The sequence below is a fragment of the Cryptomeria japonica genome, chromosome 4 (assembly GCF_030272615.1).
Source record: "Cryptomeria japonica chromosome 4, Sugi_1.0, whole genome shotgun sequence".
Taxonomy (NCBI): domain Eukaryota; kingdom Viridiplantae; phylum Streptophyta; class Pinopsida; order Cupressales; family Cupressaceae; genus Cryptomeria; species Cryptomeria japonica.
The window spans coordinates 334119280-334140746 of record NC_081408.1 but is presented as its reverse complement, the minus strand read 5'-3'; positions in this window follow the sequence as shown (position 1 = coordinate 334140746).

The following is a 21467-nucleotide window of genomic DNA, read 5'->3' as shown; positions in this document are numbered from 1 at the left end:
CTGTCATGTTGAAGGTAGTATATTTTTCCTCCACTTAGACTGATGATGAGAAGTATTTTTTTGATTTGATGACTCCTCTAAATGGTATCCAAGTCCATCTTTATCATTTGTAGACTTAGATTGTAGCTTAATAGGTTCAACAATACCTTATTGATGCTTTCTCAGATGACTAGCACTTGAATATCCCATGCATTGAATCATCTTATAGCCTAGAACATATTGTTCAGGGGAAATCTCACAGTGTTGCACTTATTTGTTTTCACTATCTTCTTTGAAAAGTCATTTAAGAATATCCTCCTCTTTTGCTTCATCTGCAAGGGAAGTAGAGGACTATATAAAAATACCATCACAAATGACATTTTGAGTTGAATTTTATGGCATCATAGCCTCTGATAGTTTTCCAAACTATCTTGGCAATGGAGGAAGAGACATTAGTGATAGTACAAGTTCTATCTTATATCCATCCATGCTAGTATCTGTGATTTTCAATTTCTTTTCTAAGTCTTTCATCAAATTTTCTGAACTTTTAGCTGCAATGGCTACTCTATTATGATGAACAAAGGTATCAATACATTGTTTCAGTGTACTATAGGTGTAACTTGTATTAGCAGGAATACTAACTTCAACTCCATTATAAGGAAATTTTAGGCACTGATGATATGTAGATGGTACTCCTTGCATTTCATGAATCCATGGCCTGCCCAACAAGATGTTGTATGAAAGAGGAAGATCAAGCACCTAAAAAATAACATCTCTCTCCATAGGTCCTACCCTAATTAGTAATAGTACCAGACCTTTAGAGGTTCTTTCTTCTTCATCATAAGCTTTGATTATTATTTTCTTTGTTAGATCAATGACATGTTTAGAAAATCCCAACTGTGTCAGTAAATTGTAGGTACAAATATTGAACCTAGCACCTCCATCTATCAAAACATGTTTGACTCAGTGTTTATGGATCATAGCTTCGATGTGTAATGGCTAGTTATGTGGATGATTCAGTGAATTGTCATCTTCTTCAGAGAAGGTGAGGTAATGAGGCAAAGCCATGTGACCCACCATAGATTGAAACTGATCTACATATAAATCTTTGGGGATATTAGTAGTAAGAAAAGCTTTTTCCAGAATCTCTCTATCAGCAGAAGAGATCTTAAGCAGTTCGAAAATGGAGATTTGAGCGATGGTTCAATTTAATTGTTCGACAAAGCTGTAACTAGGAGAGGATGATGAAGCCAACTATTTAGATTTAGTCATGATCGTATCTAGTTGTCTATTTGAATAAGTCTATAGGTTTGATGTTGTTTGATCAGGAGTTGAAGAACTAGCTCTTGTTAGAGTAACCTACTTTTGAGCGCGGGTTACAACATTTGTAGTTTGCATTTTATGTTGTTTATCTTTGATTATGATCATGTTGCAATACTCAAATTGGGAAGATTCAATCATGCTGATCACATTGTCATTGTTGGCGTAGGTGTAATTGACTTTGGCACCTCCCTTGGATTTTGAGGAATCACCAATGTTCATTGTTAGGTCCCAGAGGCAACTAAGAGGGGGGGGGGGGGTTGAATCAGTTGTCTCTTAAAATCAAACCAAAACTAACTTAACCAAACTTTAATGTCGATAGATAGTTTAGCAGTTAATAATAGTATCAGTAAAGTTTAATGTATGAAACAGAAAGACAAATAACATACACAACACATAACACAATTATTTGTACGTGGAAACCCTGTAAGGGGAAAAACCACGGTGGGAAACCTTACCCACAATCAGATGATACTACTGTAGGTAGTATGTGTGTACAATTGGGGTCTGCACATGCAGAAAGGCCAAATGCCTAGAGCTCAGTGCTCAATCACAAAATGGGAGTCACACTGACTACAATTGGATGGTTAAATCCAATGATAATGTACTGCTCAAAACATCATCTTCACATATTGGATTCAGTATTGGTTAAGCTCTGATTGTACTCTTCAAAAGCCTCCTTGAATCTTGAATGATGTCTGCATGTATATCTCTTCTTATATTTGCATATACTTTATTATAACACTTTTTCACTCCTCTACTACATAATCTCATAAATGAGATCTTACATATATACCAAAACCTAAGACCAAATGTGTAGGTCAGCTCACTAATATATTACAATAAAATCAATTACAAATGAACCAATATGCGATGCATGATATTGTTTCAATGCATTTACAACAATAACAAATCATCTCTATAATGTGTCGTGTTGATCTGGAATAGATAATGCTTGTCGGTCCATAACCTAGACCTATTTGCCGATAATAGCAAATATGCAAACTTGATTGTACCAATAATCAAATCATCAAAACCAAGTGTCCAAACAATGTCTTCGACATAACCAAGTAATCTCCAGATGATAATAGATTATCCTTAGTGTCGGTGAACAATATAACCTACCAGTGAACTAGATACGTGTGATTGTATATAAGTCACTGAACATGTTGGTGAACATAACCAAAGATCTCCACAAGGATAAGTGTTCTCAAGTGTTGACAAGTGTTGAAATCAATGACAAAACCAATGCCACACATCCTTAATACCAACAATCTCCCCCTTTGGCAATGATGACAACACAAGATGCAAAAACTATCTAAGTGCCAAAGCATAAATGCCAAAAACCAAAAACCAACAATCTCCTAAAGAGATCAATAAAATACAGATACATAGAGTAACAATCTCTCCAAAAAGAATAATCTCTCTCCAAAAGATAATGTGTTTTTCCATAGATATCTCTCCCCCTTTGACATCAAATTCCAAAGCAATACAAAACCAAATACAATCAATTCATAGAACTTGTTACAAATACCAATTGTTATAACCAAATTTATTCAATCTATTCCCCCTGAGAAGTAGCTTTCCTTCATCAAAGCCAGAAAAAAAATTTCTGTGTTAATTCTGTCGGTCTGATGCCATGCTCTAACTGTCTAAGTTTATACCAGTGAGGGTATAACTCCAAGTTGTTCTCTTAGATATTCAAAAGTTTCCTTAGGAAAAGGCTTAGTAAAGATATTTTCAATCTACTCTTTAGTATTCACATAAACCAATTTCACTTCTTTTGCTTCAATATTCTCTTTCAAAAAATTGAATTTGATAGAAACATGTTTAGTTTTAGAGTGAAATACCAGATTCTTTGATTTATCAATTGCTGCCATATTATCACAGTAAATGATTATAGGTTCTTTGCATTTTACCTTTATGTCCTTCAACATTTGCTTAATCCATAATACCTGTGTACAATTAGTTGCTACTGCAACATATTTTAGTTTTGTTGTTGATAGTGATGTACAACTTTGTTTCTTGCTCAACCATGAAATTAGTCTGCTGCCAAGAAAAAATGCTCCATCGGTGGTGTTTTTTCTATCATCTACATCTCTTGCCCAATTTGCATCTATGTATGCACATAAATCACAATTTTCATCTTTAGGATACCATAAACCAAGACTTGTTGTGCCTTGTAGGTACTGAAAAATCCTTTTTACTGTTGATTCATGATTTTCTTTAGGATTACTTTGAAATCTTGAAACAATACATACTGCATTCATAATATCAGGTCTTGTTTGTGTCAAATACAATAAGCATCCTATCATAGACTTGTATCTTGTTAGATTGATAGGTGTCGATTCATCCTTCAATGATAGTTTATCAGTTGTAGTCATAGGTGTACTTACCAGTTTAGAGTTTTCCATGCCAAATTTCATAAGTAATTCCTTCAAGTATTTTGATTGATTTATGAATATACCTTTATCAGTCTGTGAAATCTACAATCCTGAAAAGAATTTTCTCTCTCCAATCATAGACATTTCAAATTCTTCCTGCATCTTATTAGAAAAGTCGTTACACAATCCATCTTCTCCTCCAAAAATTATATCATCAACAAAAACTTCAATAACCAAGATGTCATCATTAGTCACTTTGTAATATAAGTTGTTGTCAGCACTACCTTTAGTGTAACCAATCTTCAAAAGATATTTGTCCAATCTAGCATACCAAGCTCTAGGCGCTTGCTTCAATCCATATAAAGCTTTCCTTAACCTGCTAACCATATCTTTGTCATCTATCAAAGAAAATCCATCAGGTTGTTCAATGTAAACTTCCTCTTCTAGATCACCATTTAGAAATGCACATTTAACATCCATTTGATATACTTTATAGTTCTTGTGTGATGCAAAAGCTAAGAATAATCTAACTGCCTCAATTTTAGCTACTAGTGCAAAGGTTTCATTGTAATCAATTCTTTCTTTCTGTAAATATCCCTTACACACTAATCTTTCTTTGTTCCTGATTACCTTACCATCTTCATTAAGTTTATTTCTGAATACCTATTTAGTTCCAATTACATTTTTGTTTTTAGGCTTGGGAACCAATGTCCATGTGTTATCCCTTTCAATTTGTTCCAATTCATCTTCCATAGCCTTAATCCAATGTTTATCTTCACATGCCTCATTAATAGTTGTTGGTTAAATTTGAGAAATTAGAAATACATCTTCATTTGCTAGTCTTCCTCTAGTCATAACACCTTGATACTTATTCCCAATTATCTGACTTTCAGAGTGATTCAATCTTGCATACCTGGGTGTGTTCAGTTGGTGTTGTTCTTCAGTCACTGTGGAATTCTCAGATGATATTAATGTGACTAGATCAACATTTTGTACTGGTATACTCATAGTAGGTTCATTTGTGATTATCTCAACTATCGGTTTAGATTCTATAGACCTTCTAAAATGTTCATCATTCTTCACATTTGCACTTTCAATGATTTTCTGCAATCTCTTATTAAAACATCTATATGTCTTGCTCTTAGATGAATAACCAAGAAATGTTCCTTCACCACTTCTAGGATCAAATTTTCCAATATAATCATCTCTCCTAATATAACATTTACTTCCAAATATTCTAAAATATTTAAGAGTAGGAGTATTACCAAACCATAGTTCATGAGGGGTCTTACCGGTTTCACCTTTGATGTGAACTCTGTTGAATGTATAAACAACTATATTGACTGCTTCTCTCCAATACACATGAGGTAGGTTTGCTTCTGATATCATGCTTCTAGTTGCATCCAAAATAGTTTTGTTCTTCCTTTCCACAACTCCATTTTGTTGGGGTGTCTGAGGTGCTAATAATTGTCTTATGATTCCATTCACTTCACAAAATGTATTAAATTCCTTAGATGTGAATTCACCTCCTTGATCTGATCTCAAATATTTGATTTTCTTACCAGTTTCATTCCCTACCATGACCTTGGATAGTTTGAATTTCCCAAAAGCTTCTTATTTCTCCTTGAGAAAAGTAACCCAACACATTCTAGAATAATCATCAATGATTAGCATAAAATATCTATCTCCTTGTAAACTTCTAGTTCTTGCTAGAGCACATAAATCGGTATGAATTAAGTCAAGAACATTATTGGATTTCTATGGAATACTCTTGAAAGTTGTTCTAGCTTGATTTCCAAATTGACATTCCTTACATACCAGAGTGTGAGGTTTAGCAATCTTAGGTAAATCTCTTATAGCCTTAGTTGTACTGATTTTCATAATGCAATCAAAATTTACATGACACTGTCTCTTATGCCATAACCAACTTTCATCAATATGTGCAATCAAGCATGTTTTCTCATTGTAATTCAAATGAAAGATATTACCTCTAGTATGATTATCATTTGCAATTTCCAAACCAGCTCTATTCATGATTTTGCATTTACCATTTTTGAATTGTAATTGAAATCCCTTTTCAGCTAATTGAACAACACTCAAAAGATTATGCTTCAAACCTTCAACATAGTAAACATTATCAGTATTATGCTTACCATCAAAAGATATAGTGCCTTTTCCTCTAATCAAACAAGCTTTTTCATCTCCAAATCTTACTAGACCTCCATTGTATTCCAGAAAGGTTAAGAATTTACTCTTATCACCAGTCATATGATGTGAACATCCAGAATCAATGATCCATTCATCCATTGCTTCAATTTTATCTGCCAGGGCCTGCTCTACCGGTTGAACAGTAGGTGTCAGTTGATCTTCTGTTATTGCAACAAAACCCCATCCATTGTTAGTCGGTTCCTCATCAGAATCATTAGTAACTCCTTCATCATCATAGTAACATGATTTGTCTCTATTCTTCTTAAATATGTACCTTTGATATTCAGGGTTAGGCTTGTATGTTCTTTGAGCTTCCTCTTTCAATCTTGTGTGTCTATCAGGACACCTAGAAGCCATATGACCAATTTTATTGTAGTTAAAGCATTTAAATGGTGCTTTACCTTCATACTTACTTCCAACTAGACCTTTAGGCATTTTCCTTGCAAATAGTGCTTCAAGCTCTTCAAGTTCTTCATTCTCTCTTTTGATTTCTTCAATTTCTCTAGCATAGAGTACTTTCCAATCATATTTTTTAGATGATGATGATGCTGATACAGATGATGAAGCTTTGAAAGCCAAATCTTTCTTAATTGTAGCAATAGGACCAAATTCCTCAAGTTCGAAAGCTGAAAATTTTCCAACCAACGTATCTCTAGATATTGATGCATTAGGCATTGTTCTCAATTCATTAATAGCAGTTACTTTCATTTTGTATGCCAGTGACAAAGATCTTAAAACTTTAGAAACAATTTCATCTTCACTTAAGGATCCTCCACAACATTGTATGCCCAAAACAATTTCATTAACTCTTTCCATAAAAGGAGAAATCCTTTTATCTTCTTCCATTTTCAGATTTTCATACCTAACCCGAAAGCATTCCAATTTTGCAATTTTGATAGTGGTATCACCTTCATTCAATGTCTCCAATTTATACCAAATAGCTTTAGTAGTATATCGGTCTGATAATCCCATGATTTGCTGATCTGATAATGCGCTCAAAAGTGCTTCTCTTACTTTGCAATCATTTTCTTCATCTTTAGCCAAGGTTGGTGGATTAGGTTGACCTTGAGTAGGGGCAACATAGCCATTCTTTGTAACATCCCAAATGTCCTTTCCAATGAAATTCAGATGTGTCTCCATTTCTATCTTCCATATACCATAGTTAGTTCCATCAAGCTTCAGACTGTCCTTCCTGAAATAGTTAGTAGACATAGGATCTCCTCAAGTTGTTAAACTTCTGCAAAAAGAGGACTAGGCTCTGATACCAATTGTTAGGTCTCAGAGGCAACTGAGAGGGGGGGGGGGTGTGAATCAGTTGTCTCTTAAAATCAAATCAAAACTAAATTAACCAAACTTAATACATAATACCAATAAACCAAAATTTAATGCCAGTAGACAGTTTAGTAGTTAATAACAATATCGATAGAGTTTAATGTATGAAACAAAAAGACAAATAACATACACAACACATAACACAATTATTTGTATGTGGAAAACTTGTAAGGGGAAAAACCACAGTGGAAAACCTTACCCACAATCAGATGATACTACTGCATATAGTATGTGTGTACAAATGGGGTCTGCACATGCAGAAAGGCCAACTTCGTAGAGCTCATTGCTCAATCACAAAATCAGAGTCACACTGATTACAATTGGATGGTTAAATCCAATGATAATGTACTGCTCAAAATAGCATCTTCACATGCTGGATTCAATACTGGTTAAGCTTTGATTGTCTTCTTCAAAAGCCTCCTTGAATCTTGAATGATGTCTGCGTGTATAGCTCTTCTTATCTTTGCCTATACCTTATTACAATCCTTTTTCACTCCTCTACTACATAATCTCATAAATGAGATCTTACATATATAACAAAACCTAAGAGCAAATGTGTAGGTTGGCTCACTAAGATATTACAATAAAATCAATTACAAATGAATCAATATGTGATGCATGATGTCGGCTCAATGCATTTACAACAATAACAAATAATCTCCATAACATGTCGTGCTGATCTGGAATAGATAATGCTTATCGGTCCATAACCTAGACCTATTTGCCAGTAACAACAAATATGCAAACTCGATTGTACCAATAATAAAATCATCAAAACCAAGTGTCCAAATAATGTCTTCGACATAACCAAGTAATCTTGAGATGATAATAGATCATCCTCAGTGCCGGTGAATAATATAACCTGTTGGTGAACCCGATACTGGTGACTATGCATAAGTCACTGAACATGTCGGTGACCATAACCAAAGATCTCCACAAGGATAAGTGTTCTCAAGTGTTGACAAGTGTTGACATCAATGACAAAACAAGTGCAACACATCCATAATACCAACATTCATAAGTAGGCAAGGGATCTCTAACAACATTGTGATCAACATTAGTCGTGTGATTTACAACAACAATTTTTTCAACATCGATGAGGTCTTGAATCTCATGTTTGAGTTTCATGTAGTTGTTTGTTATATGACCTTTGTTTCGATGATATTCACAATATTCATTTTCCCTCCATCATTTGAGTTTAACTTCTAGATCATATGGTCTAGAGTTTTCTGGCAATGCGATCAGATCATTCGTCAATAAAGTTTGAAGAGTTGATTCATATGATTCTTCCAGAGGAGTGAAATCACTTTTAGGATTTGAAAGCCAAGGTTTCTCTTTAAAACACTCTTTTTATTTCTTTAGAGGGTTTTTCACCAGAGTTTCAGCTGCTTTGAGGGCTTGTGTGCCACTAGCCAGATTAAATATTGTGGGTTTTGATTTTGGTTTAACATTATCCACCACTCCATCATTAACAACATTTCTGTTGTTATCTTTGTTGTATTTCCAATATTTTTTCTTTTCTTTGGAACTAGAGCCTTGTTGTGTTTCTTTCTAAAGTGACATATATCCTTTCTTTATAAGCACATCTTCCATTCTGAGGGCACTATCTACCATTTTGTTGAATGAAGGGTATACTTGCATTTGGATATTGTACTTCAATTCAGGGATCAGACTATTGACAAAAATTTCCATTTTCTCAGAATCTGGAATAGGTCGTGAATATCTAAAGAACATCTTTCTCCAACGTTGAAGAAAAGTGAGAAAAGTTTCTCCTATTTTCTGTTTGGTATTGTAAAGCTCGATCATAGTGACTGGATGATGAATTTTATAGGAGTATTGTTGGAGAAAAAATTTGATTAATTCCTCAAAAATTTTAATTCCCATAGGTAGGCTTGAAAACCATTCCATAGCTTGTCCTCCTAAACTTCTCGGGAAAAGGTGCATGAGATATGTTTGTCCATGCATGAACTCCATACATAAAGCACAATATTCTCTAACATGGTCTTGAGGATCTGCATTACCATCATATTTGTCAAACTTAGGAATCTCCACTCTTGAAGGAAATGGAGGTATGTAAGGGTTTCTATCAAATGGGAATGTGCATATTGTGTCTAAAGAATATTGCTTTGATGATTTATCCTTGTTTTTTATTTCTATGATTTCAGTCTGTAATGCTTGCAATTGTTTGTTTACCATTGCTAAGGGTGTCTCTTCCTCTTTAGTAATAAGGGTTTCAATGTTATAATCAGTATGAAGTTTGGTGCCTTGTTTTTTATCTCTAGAAAATAATCTTCTTTTTCTCTAATCATGATAATCTTCATCATTTTTTGGAAATATTTATCCTTTTGACAACTATTTATAACACCTTCTGTAGGTTCAGAGGCTTCGGACTCACTAGATGAGGAATCATTGTCATTAGCATGGGTGCTAATATTGTCATAAGTATCATGTTTAGCATCTTGTCTTTCTTGCCTTTCTCTTTACATGGTGGGAGATAAGGATTGATAAAAAATCGGTATATTTGATGATAAAGGTGTGTTAGATACAGGGTTTTCTACAAAGAATGGATTATTCTATAATGAAAAGGATGGTCCTTTACCTTTTTTAGTGTAGCATCGTAAATTGTACGCACTTGCTAGGGTGGTACAATTTCACACCTAGTTTAGCACCCGCCTTGGCGCATTTTGCATTTTGCATTGCATTTCCCCTTTAGCACTTAATTAATCAAATTAATTAGGTCTAAGGTTCTATTTCATCATCTTCCACATCATAAAGTTGGGCCCTTTTTATTAAAGTGTGCCCCTTTCATTTTATTCTTCCAATACATCATTTAATCAAAAACCCTGATTAGGTCCTATTTTGAACTTGGGGGCTTGATTTCGGGGGTCAAAACATCTCAAAATCAGCTGTAACTTCGGGATTCTCTCTAAAATCATCATATCCGACGGCCCTGAAAATTTGGTGAAAAGTTGTCGGGACCATGGCGCCCGGAGAGGACCATGGTGCCCGGCGTGCACATGGTCCTGGACATTTTTCCCGAAATTTTAGGAGCACGATCCAATCATAAAATAAAGCTTAACCCCAAGAAATTGGTGGGATATTCAATCTCTAGGTCAGCCTAAAGTTAAAATTAAGACCTAGGGTTTCATATATAAGAGCTCTCTTTCTTCATTTGAAAGGATCCAGAGATTTTTGGTTTCAAGGGCCTTCTATGCAGCGAAAGAGCAGATCTTTGAAAACTACAACAACATTCAACATCCATCCATCAAGCATTCATCAATTTCATTCATCCATTTAGGGCTTGGAAGACATTGAAGAGCAATAGGGGATCACCAACTGAAGATTGGCTTGTACCCCTCGCTTGGGGTTGGGTATGATTTCATGTTGTTTTAATGTCTTTGCATAAGCCTCATTATGTCATTTGTATTCATGCTTTAGATCTCTTTACATCTTGATTTGGATCATTTACATTATCATTTACAAGCAATTAGGGTTTACTTTCTAGGTTGCTCTAGTTTGCTTACTTGCATTTTAGGATCTTGCACACACACAAGGTTTGCACACACATTACTTTTACAATACAACTTGGCTATTCATGGAGGTGGAAATCACCAAAGCGGGGGTTTGACTAAGGAAAAACCCTATATAGCCGCCCACCATACCTTTTTAGATATAAGTGCAGGTTTCGGATTCGGACGACGCCGCAAGTTGCAGATCCGACAGAAGCAGACCGAGACAGAACTTCACACCAAATTACAGAGCAAAAGACCAGGACAGGGGCATGGGGCGCCCTGGTCCTACCAGGACAGGGGCACTGGGCACCCTGGTCCCTCGGACAGGGGCGCTGGGCACCCTGGTCCTCCTGACAGACAGTAGTTTTCAGCATTTTTGATAGCTTTCTAGGTTGCAAAACAACAGTTTCCGGAGCAGTTTCAGGGGCAGAATCAGGACAGTGGTGCCCGCGCCCCCGTCTCGAACATTTTCACTCAGATTTTAACTCCGGGTACGCATTTACATTCTTGTCTTATTCTTGTGCTTACAGCTTTCCATTGTTTAAGTTCAATTCTGCAATCTTGTTATTAGTTCATACTTGCACTTTGGGGTTAGGGATTGAACTTGCATCATTTTATCTTTCAATTACAACAAAGGAATAGAAATCCTAATAGGTAGCCCGTGGCTCTCTCTTCCACAAAAAGAAGTAGCCAATTGTGTGATACCTCTAGGCTCTTTCGTATTCCACAAGTGTGTGGTTGAAAGTGAGATTAGGGCATGTTTGCTTAGTGTCACTTTTTCCCCCACACATTTTGGTGAACCCGACGTGAACTCCAATCTTCTCTAATTCTGATTTATGATTTCAAATTTGAGTGTTTATGCTATTTCAAATTGAAATTTGTATTTACAAGTTCTAATTTCTTGCAAGATTCAAAAAATTCAGAGGAAAATTTTGCTAAGACCCTAATTTTTCAATTCAAAGTTGAACTTGTGGATAGCTTAATTGGGATCGATAATTTCAAATCTGATTTAGGAACTCATTTGAATCATAAATTTCATTTTCTTAATCTACATTATAAGTTCTTGCATTGTTTAAAATTAAACATTTCCTTCTATTTTGCATGTGTTATCATTTGAAAAAGGAAAATTGTTGTCATGATGCATTCATTTCATAGATGTGATAATGGGTTAGCTTCCCTTGTTTCAATTTTTCCTTCTCCTAAAGAACCTCCCCTCATCTATAACAACATTTTAGTGCCTAAAAGAGTTGCTACCAATCCCTTTGAGACTCTCCCATGCTCTAAGGATGAAGACTTTAAGAGTGATCTTGACAATTCTCCTAAAATGTGCCCTTCCTATTTAGCTATCTTAAAGGAAGAGGATGGTATCATAAACACCTTTCTTAATGTTACTTTACCTTCCCTACATGATGCCTCTCTAAGTGAAAAGGTATTTATGGACACTGACTTATTTTCTCCTAAAGTTGGTCCTTCCAATGGGGGCATGTTAGTGCAACAAGAGGTTATGAACACTTCTTTCAAAGATCTCCTTCCTAAGCATGAATCTTTGGAGAAAGATGTTCATGTTCCTCCTAAAAAACACTCCCTTCATGAGGATCCTTTTGTGCAAGAAGATGATATGATCCCTACATTCCCTAGTGATGGCATTTCCTTTTCCAACAAAATTCCCACTAGAGATGATGAATTAATGATAAATGCTTACCCTTCTCCTAAAGTCTATCTTACCCATAAGCATCCCTTAGAGAAAGAAGATGAAATAATAAGCAATTTCCTTAATTCTCTCTCCCCTAAAGATCGTATTGAACATATTTTAAGGAAAGAGGGTGATTTTAACACATCTATTGATGCTCTCCCTCCTAAGGATGAGGAATTAATAAACAATGTTATCTCCTCTCTCGAAATTGACAATACTTCAAACATTCCTTTCAACAACCTCACTATTTGGGATGAACCATTAGAAGAAGGTGTAGATTATTCTCTTCCCCATGAGAGAACCCTAGCCAAAGGGGATGAAATCAAGATTGAAAACTCCCTTGATAGTTTCTCACCTTCCTTGAATCTCAATCATTCTCCCTCTAAAAATAAAGCATCTCCCTCTCCTCAACTTGGTTCTACTCATAAGGAAACCCTAGCTCAAAGCAAGATGGTTAACATCTCTTTCAAAGATCTCCCTCTCAAGAGTGAGACTTTAGAGAGTAATGTTGATCCTTCTCCTAGAAAGTTTATTCCCCATGTAGATCCTTTGATGATAGAGGATGATATGACCTTTCCTAGTATTACTTTTCCTACTAGAACATCAATGCCTATCCCTTGTCTCTCTCCTAAAATTGATTTGATCCGTGATAAGATTTTAGTGCAAGAGAAGACTATCAATAATTCTTCCAACACTTTTGTTCATTCCTCTAAACCATCCTCAATCAATTTGATACATGTGAATGAAACACCTAACAAACCTCTCTTCACTATCCAAGGTGCTTGTCCTTCTCAAAATTCTCAACCTTTAAACAAGCCTATCTTAGTGGTTCAAGGTGGTTATGCTAATGATTCTTTTTGCACTCCTAAGAAACCTATTATTACTGTGCAAGGAGGTTATTCTACTAAGAGCCCTTATGATTATGCTAAGCAACTGACTAGAGAGACTTATAATGTGGTTTCTCATACCTATAACACAAGAAAAAATAGGCAACCTAATCCTCCTCCAGTTATCCCAACTTCACTTCCTCCTTCCCAACCTATTCTTCCTCAAGCTCCTCGTATTTCACAAGCTCTTGGTAAGGAATATGATCTCATAGAACAACTTAAAGCTACCCCTGCTAAGATATCCCTTTGGGATTTGATCCAAACTTCTTCCGCTCATCATGGAATGTTACAAGATGCCTTGAAAGATTTGAATGTTCCTCCACCTAATACATCTAGTAATATAGTGTCTTTGGTTAACTCTGTGATGAATCCTAAAGCTCAAATTGTGTTTACTCAAGACAAATTGCCTACTAGTGAAATTCAACATCAATATGATCCCTTGATGATTGTGGTTATCATAAATGACACTCCTATAAGACGAACACTGGTAGATAATGGTTCTGGCCTTAATGTGTGTAGCATTAATCTATTGCATAAGATGAATGTGGATACATCCCTTATTGAGCCTGACTCTCATCCCATTCGAGGCTTTGATAATGTGGCTAAGTCTTCATTAGGTATTATCACCTTACCCATCACAGTGGGACCGGTTACTTTGCCTACTCCTATCCATGTTATATCGGGAAATCTAACATACAACTTGTTATTAGGGAGACCTTGGATTCACAGTATGCAAGTTGTCCCCTCTACATTGCATAGAAAAGTTAAATTTATTTATAATAATAAGACATATACCTTGATAGGTGATACTAATTTTCAAGCTTGTTTGCAAACATCTACTTCCAAAGGGAGTTCTTCTAAGCCTTCCTCTTCTAGTGATGACTCGTTAAACAAGATACCTATGGATGAATCATCACCCTCTGATAATCAAAATTCTTTGGAAGAGTCTGAAGTTCCTGAAGAAGATTCTTCTCAACTTGAGTCTACACATGAAAAGGCTTTTGATCCTGAGAAGGTTCTCGCAGAAGACAATTGGGGATCTCTTGATTTTAATCCCACCTTTGTAGGTGAGTATAGGGTTCCTCCTAGAGAGCTTAAAGTTAAAAAGAAGGAAGAAACTAGAGATCAATTAGTCTTACCTGAACCTATGAGCAATAATTTTGTGGTTGCTTCTCAAACTTCTTCTCCTTATACCTCTAATTCTGAAGAATTTGATTCTTTGTCTTATGAAAAACCACCTTTTCTTTCTAAAATGGCTAATCGTTATGGTCATGGTTTCCATATTTTGGCTAAGAGTGGCTATAGTGGAAATGGTTGTGGCGCAAATGAACAAGGAATTAAAGTTCCTTTAGAACATAACATGCATGAATATTCATTTGGACTTGGATATAATCTTTCTAAGCGTACCAAAGCATCTAAAAGACCATCTCTTAGTGTGAATGCTATATTTAGTAGTGATGATGATCTCACTTCAACTAAATCATCTTCTACTTCTATCAACTCTCATTCCCCTCATAAGGAAATCTTGGCAATGAACAAATCTCTTTATGACTCCCCTCAAATTTCTAAATCCACTTATGAATCTTTATCTCCCATTCATCATAAAGTCCTTTCCTCCAGGGATAAGGCTCTAATAAATTACACTTATCTCTCTTCTAAGATTTCTCGTAACTTTCCTTCTTCAATTTTTATCATTTTATACATGTTTTTGATCTCACTTATAGTTGAGCATTCAGTATGTCATATTCAAATACCTCATTCAATCTATCATGTCTTTAAATAACATTAATGGCTATTATGTTGCTCATCATTATGTGACATTGGTAGCTCATTTACTGGGGGCTCATTGTCATTCATGATGGTACAATTTCAAGTGCAATCATATTTTTGAAGCAACATAATAGCCTAATTTTTCTATGTTATCTCTTGTTCCTATGGGGTAATAATGTGGAAATATTGATCATCTTTTCTTTAGAATTCTCTTTTCCTAGATATGGGAGAAGATGTGTATTCTCTTTCTTATCCTATCCACTTCTTGTGAGGAGCATTTTACATACACTAATGTCTTGCTTGCATGAACTCATGTGAGTATGTAGTACATTTTGCTTATGTCTAAATCTCTCCCTAGAAGATTGTGTAAGTCCTTCTCATTGACCTTGGGAGGCAATGATCTTTTCTTATTTTTATCTAAGGATCCACTTTTTCCTATTTTGTGGATGGTGTGAACTTTATTATTTGATGTTATTCCTTGTATGCATTTGTTGTTGTTTGTTCAATGATTCTCTCTTACAAGAGGTGTAAGTCCTTGACTACAACCTCTTTTTCACTTGGTAAAATACATCCATAATGAATTCACTCTCCCAATTGGGTTAAAAAGAGCGTCATCCTTCATTAAGAATCACTTTCACCTCGCAAAAGAAGGAAGTATTGCATTCTTATTCTCTTCTTTGTCTTATTCTAGAAGATGTTATATTTGTCTAAGATGATTCCTCTCGGGGATAGGTGTCTTTTGTACAAAGATCTCTTCTCCTCTAAGGATCTCCTTCACGCATACTACAAGATATCCCTTTTCAACTATCTTATCCTTTCCTAAAGAGTGCAAAACTCTCTTGCTTGGATCTATGACATTGTTGCATTTTTGGGGTATCTTCTTTTGTGATGAAGGTAGGTATCCTTGTTCTACTTTGCTTATGACATAAACATTACACTTTTTGAGCAATGGGTTATTCTCGGAACCAGAGCACAGACTCTTAGAGCGAGATGTCACACTTTTGTACTATACATATACAGGTTGTAGCATACTCGAGCATAGACTCCTATGAGGTGCTTCTAACCTCCCTTACACACACATGCACGAGGTTGAGTGGAACTAGCAGCATAAGGCTATACTTTCTCACTCTCCTCCCTTACATGGATCACCTAGACAGACTCTAGGGGCTAGTTTTCCATGTCCCTTTTTCCATGGATCACCTAGACAAGATCTAGGGGCGAGAAGTCCATGTTTTCTCTCTCACTATTCTTCTCATGGATCACCAATGTGTGTATTCATGCTTTTTTCCTTTCTTTTCTTCTCTTTGCATTTTGTTTCCATTTACATCCTTCATCTTGTGTTAGAGAACTCTCAAATCCTCACACTCTTTGTTGTGTTGGAATTGAGATTTAGTCCTCTTTCTTACCAAATGATTCTCCATTAGTTTTTGATCTCATATCAAATCTTATTGTGAGCATTTGTCATCAATATTCTTTAACAATTCAAAGTGGTAAACATGATACCCTGTTTCAACTCACTAAAATTAGCAAGCCGAAACAGGGGGGGCATATAGCTACCCTCGAATTTTCATCACCTTCCTTAGTAAGCATTAGGTGATTTTGTGATCTAACGTGTGTTTTGTAGGGTGCGGTTCCTAACTGTGTACTGCAGATACCGCTGGGGGCTTCGTTCGACAGACTTATGGATATATCCTTTTTCAAATAATGTTTACTTTTCTGTACTTTAGCTTGCATATGCACGTAGTGTTCATATGACCACTCAAGTGGGGGCTAAATGTAGCGTCGTAAATTGTACGCACTTGCTAGGGTGGTACAATTTCACACCTAGTTTAGCACCCGCCTTGGCGCATTTTGCATTTTGCATTGCATTTCCCCTTTAGCACTTAATTAATCAAATTAATTAGGTCTAAGGTTCTATTTCATCATCTTCCACATCATAAAGTTGGGCCCTTTTTATTAAAGTGTGCCCCTTTCATTTTATTCTTCCAATACATCATTTAATCAAAAGCCCTGATTAGGTCTTATTTTGAACTTGGGGGCTTGATTTCGGGGGTCAAAACATCTCGAAATCAGCTGTAACTTCGGGATTCTCTCTAAAATCATCATATCCGACGGCCCTGAAAATTTGGTGAAAAGTTGTCGGGACCATGGCGCCCGGAGAGGACCATGGCGCCTGGCATGCACATGGTCCCGGACATTTTTCCCGAAATTTTAGGAGCACAATCCAATCATAAAATAAAGATTAACCCCAAGAAATTGGTGGGATATTCAATCTCTAGGTCAGCCTAAAGTTGAAATTAAGACCTAGGGTTTCATATATAAGAGCTCTCTTTCTTCATTTGAAAGGATCCAGAGATTTTTGGTTTCAAGGGCCTTCTATGCAGTGAAAGAGCAGATCTTTGAAAACTACAACAACATTCAACATCCATCCATCAAGCATTCATCAATTTCATTCATCCATTTAGGGCTTGGAAGACATTGAAGAGCAATAGGGGATCACCGACTGAAGATTGGCTTGTACCCCTCCCTTGGGGTTGGGTATGATTTCATGTTGTTTTCATGTCTTTGCATAAGCCTCATTATGTCATTTGTATTCATGCTTTAGATATCTTTACATCTTGATTTGGAGCATTTACATTATCATTTACAAGCAATTAGGGTTTACTTTCTAGGTTGCTCTAGTTTGCTTACTTGCATTTTAGGATCTTGCACACACACAAGGTCTGCACACACATTACTTTTACAATACAACTTGGCTATTCGTGGAGGTGGAAATAACCAAAGTGGGGGTTTGACTAAGGCAAAACCCTATATAGCCGCCCACCATACCTTTTCAGATATAAGTGCAGGTTTCGGATTCAGACGACGCCGCAAGTTGCAGATCCGACGGAAGCAGATCGAGACAGAACTTCACACCAAATTGCAGAGCAAAAGACCAGGATAGGGGCGTGAGGTGCCCTGGTCCTACCAGGACAGGGGCGCTAGGTGCCCTGGTCCTTGGGACAGGGGCGTTGGGCGCCCTGGTCCTCCTGACAGACAGCAGTTTTCAGCATTTTTGATAGCTTTCCAGGTTGGAAAACAGCAGATTCCGGAGCAGTTTCAGGGGCAAAATCAGGACAGTGGTGCCCATGCCCCCGTCTCGAACATTTTCACTCATATTTTAACTCTGGGTAGGCATTTACATTCTTGTCTTATTCTTGTGTTTACAGCTTTCCATTGTTTAAGTTCAATTCTGCAATCTTGTTATTAGTTCATACTTGCACTTTGGGGTTAGGGATTGAACTTGCATCATTTTATCTTTCAATTACAACAAAGGAATAGAAATCCTAATAGGTAGCCCGTGGCTCTCTCTTCCACAAAAAGAAGTAGCCAATTGTGTGATACCTCTAGGCTCTTTCGTATTCCACAAGTGTGTGGTTGAAAGTGAGATTAGGGCATGTTTGCTTAGTGTCACTTTTTCCCCCACACATTTAGCTTTCTTGTGAGAACATCTATTTTGAGTAGGCATTTATAACTGATATGACTGAGAGCTAGATATGATGCAGAAGTCAAGATCAAATCGAAGCTAGTTGTTCGTTTGATGTAGTGATTTGAGAGAAGTGACTAAGACCCATTCTAGTTTAGGAATGATCTATCCTGTATCAGACGTGATCTAAGTAAATTAGTTTGATAAGTAGTTGATTTGAACTAGCTAAAAGATGATCCACAAAATCGTGCAACACAACGATAGGGGTACACTATCAAGATTGTTTATGCACAGAATTATAATGATCAGATTTATGCTCATTGTAGACTAACTACGAAAAGGTGATAATTTTGGAAAAGTGTGTAGTGTACATAGACAACTTTTTGGACTGACAAAATTAGGAATTCATACGATAGAGTTTTGAGAATCAAACAACAATCTATTAGTTCCCAGATGACACAAATAGTTTCTCGTATGAGTTGTTGCCTATACTCACACGATAGTTTATTTCTCTACAAACGACAATCTGATGAGTATGATGATTATTCGTATGACAGTAGACTAAAGGCTAGGCAACAATTCTTTAGTAATAGGACGACAATTCTGACAGGACTAGGCGATAAACTGATAGAACCAATTAAAAATTGTATGATAGAATGTATATAGCTAGACGATAATTAAGTAGACTCATACGATAGAGGATTGGATAGAGATGAGATTCTGACATGGACAAAGTTTTGATCACTGACAGAGACTAGTTTTTGACATGGACAAAGTTTTGATCACTGAGTTTTTGACATTGTTGATTGTTTTTTCTAGTTTCAGTATTTCAGTTTCAGGGATGAAAACATAGAAAACACATAAGATGTATAATGAATTCAAGCACAACACGCTAACCCTATGGAAGTTGGCTTAGAAAATAAAACCTTTGCTTGCAGACTCAGGTACACACCCAATAGCTAATCAGAATACGACCAATGAGTCTCACACAATGGATTCTCAATGTCGTATTAGCCAACTCCAAATGCTAATGGGGGCATGAAATGGAAAGTATCTTCGGAGACTTACTATCTCTCTTGCACAAATATTATCCATCTTTTGGAGGTGAATCAGGTAGCCTCTATCTTATAGCTCTTAGTCAAGAATTATGTTTGAAATTACCCCTTGTTGGTGTAAATAATTATTCATCTTGGATATTATTACACTATACTTAAGTTTACTTAGGAAATTCATTTCATAGTAATTTGGGTATGAGACACTTTTGTGTTTGTGCCACATTGGGATAGTGTGTGTAGGAGGATTTCCACCTTTTATGGTGTGATCTTGTTGTTACACTTCACATTCAGTGGGTGATCCACCTCATGTGGAATATTATATTGTTTCTCCTACCTACCCACTCCTATTTCCAACCTACCCTTGTTTCTTATTGAGCCACATGTCATGTTTGTGTGCTCACATATCCATATAGCCTTGCCTATATAAGCAGGCTCATATTCATTGTATGTAACGATTGATGATCCAGTTGATCAGTATTTTCTCTTGATAGAATATAGTTTATTTCTATCATCTATTTTGTTCTCTCTTATTTGTGCTTTCCATTGCCTCTTGATCTTTGAAAAATATCACATGGTATCAGAGTTGGTCCATGTCTTACATGGTATCAGAGCCATTAGAGTGTCATTGGTTTGCTAATTAAGAGAATTTTGGGGTTTGCATTTTGGAGCTTTCTATTGCAGGTTATTATTGAAGCTTGATGAGTCAAATATGACATCATCATTAGATTGAGGAGGTCCAGGAAAGTTAGTTTTGTCTTTTGTTTCATCCAAATCAGACTTCGAAGGTGAAATCTAGAGGCATTTGAAGTTTGAAGCTGCAACAGAAAGTTTCTAGAAATTATAATTTTCCAGGAAATTTTCAAATAGCGATATCTCACTCATCCGAAATCCTTTTTTTGAGCGTTTTTTTTTGTTTTGGGGTAGAATTTCATGATCTATAGAATGGTGTAGGAGGTTTCTGATTTTTGTATGTAGGTTCTTTGAAAATTGTGAAATCCCAATTTTTACAACTTTGGAGGCTTCATTTGGGCTCATATGGACTCCTTTTCAGGTGCCATTTTTTTTGAAAGTGCATATTTTTTCATCTACTTTCATAATATGCCATTTATTTGTAGTTATTTTGAGTAGAAATTGTACTTTCAGTATTTGGCCATTTTTAGCATATTTGGTACTTGTATTTTGCTTGGACCTCAGTTTAGATCACTAGCAATATTTGTTGAAGTCTCTTAGATCTCATTTTGAGAAGTTGTAATCATTGAAATTAGAAGTCCACTTTGTCATTATTTGAAGGTGGTAAACTATGCCAACATGATCTTTTTATGGGGGTTAGTTGCTCATTTGTATCTCTTGGTGAAATTCCATTCAGAGGCATCTTTATCTGCAGTATTCTACATGGCTTCTTTGTTGGTGGCATCATTTTCATGTTTCCAAATTTGAATATATCATCATGATGTATGCTCTTGCATGAGCAATGTTGTACTCGCAATATCATAAAGTGCCACACCTCTTTGTATCTTGTCATTGTTGCCATATTTGATGTAATCTCTTGTACATGTAGATTAGGAATATCTTGTGAGACTTGGTGCATGGCTCCAGTTGAGACTTAGATTGTACACAATTGTGCATGGCTCCCATGAGACTTGGATTGTACCAGTATTTTTTTTATTTCTGAGTATCCAAATGATGCTCATAGCAGGTTGTCTCCATGCACGATCTTCATTTTGTTGTAGCAAGTGATTCATCGTCATCGACTTGGTACTTGGTTTTGTCACACTTTGACATTATTGGCACAACATTGGCTCTCTTTCTTCCTTATGGGGAGGTATTTTGGTCATCATCATTGGACCATCTTTGCAGGAGA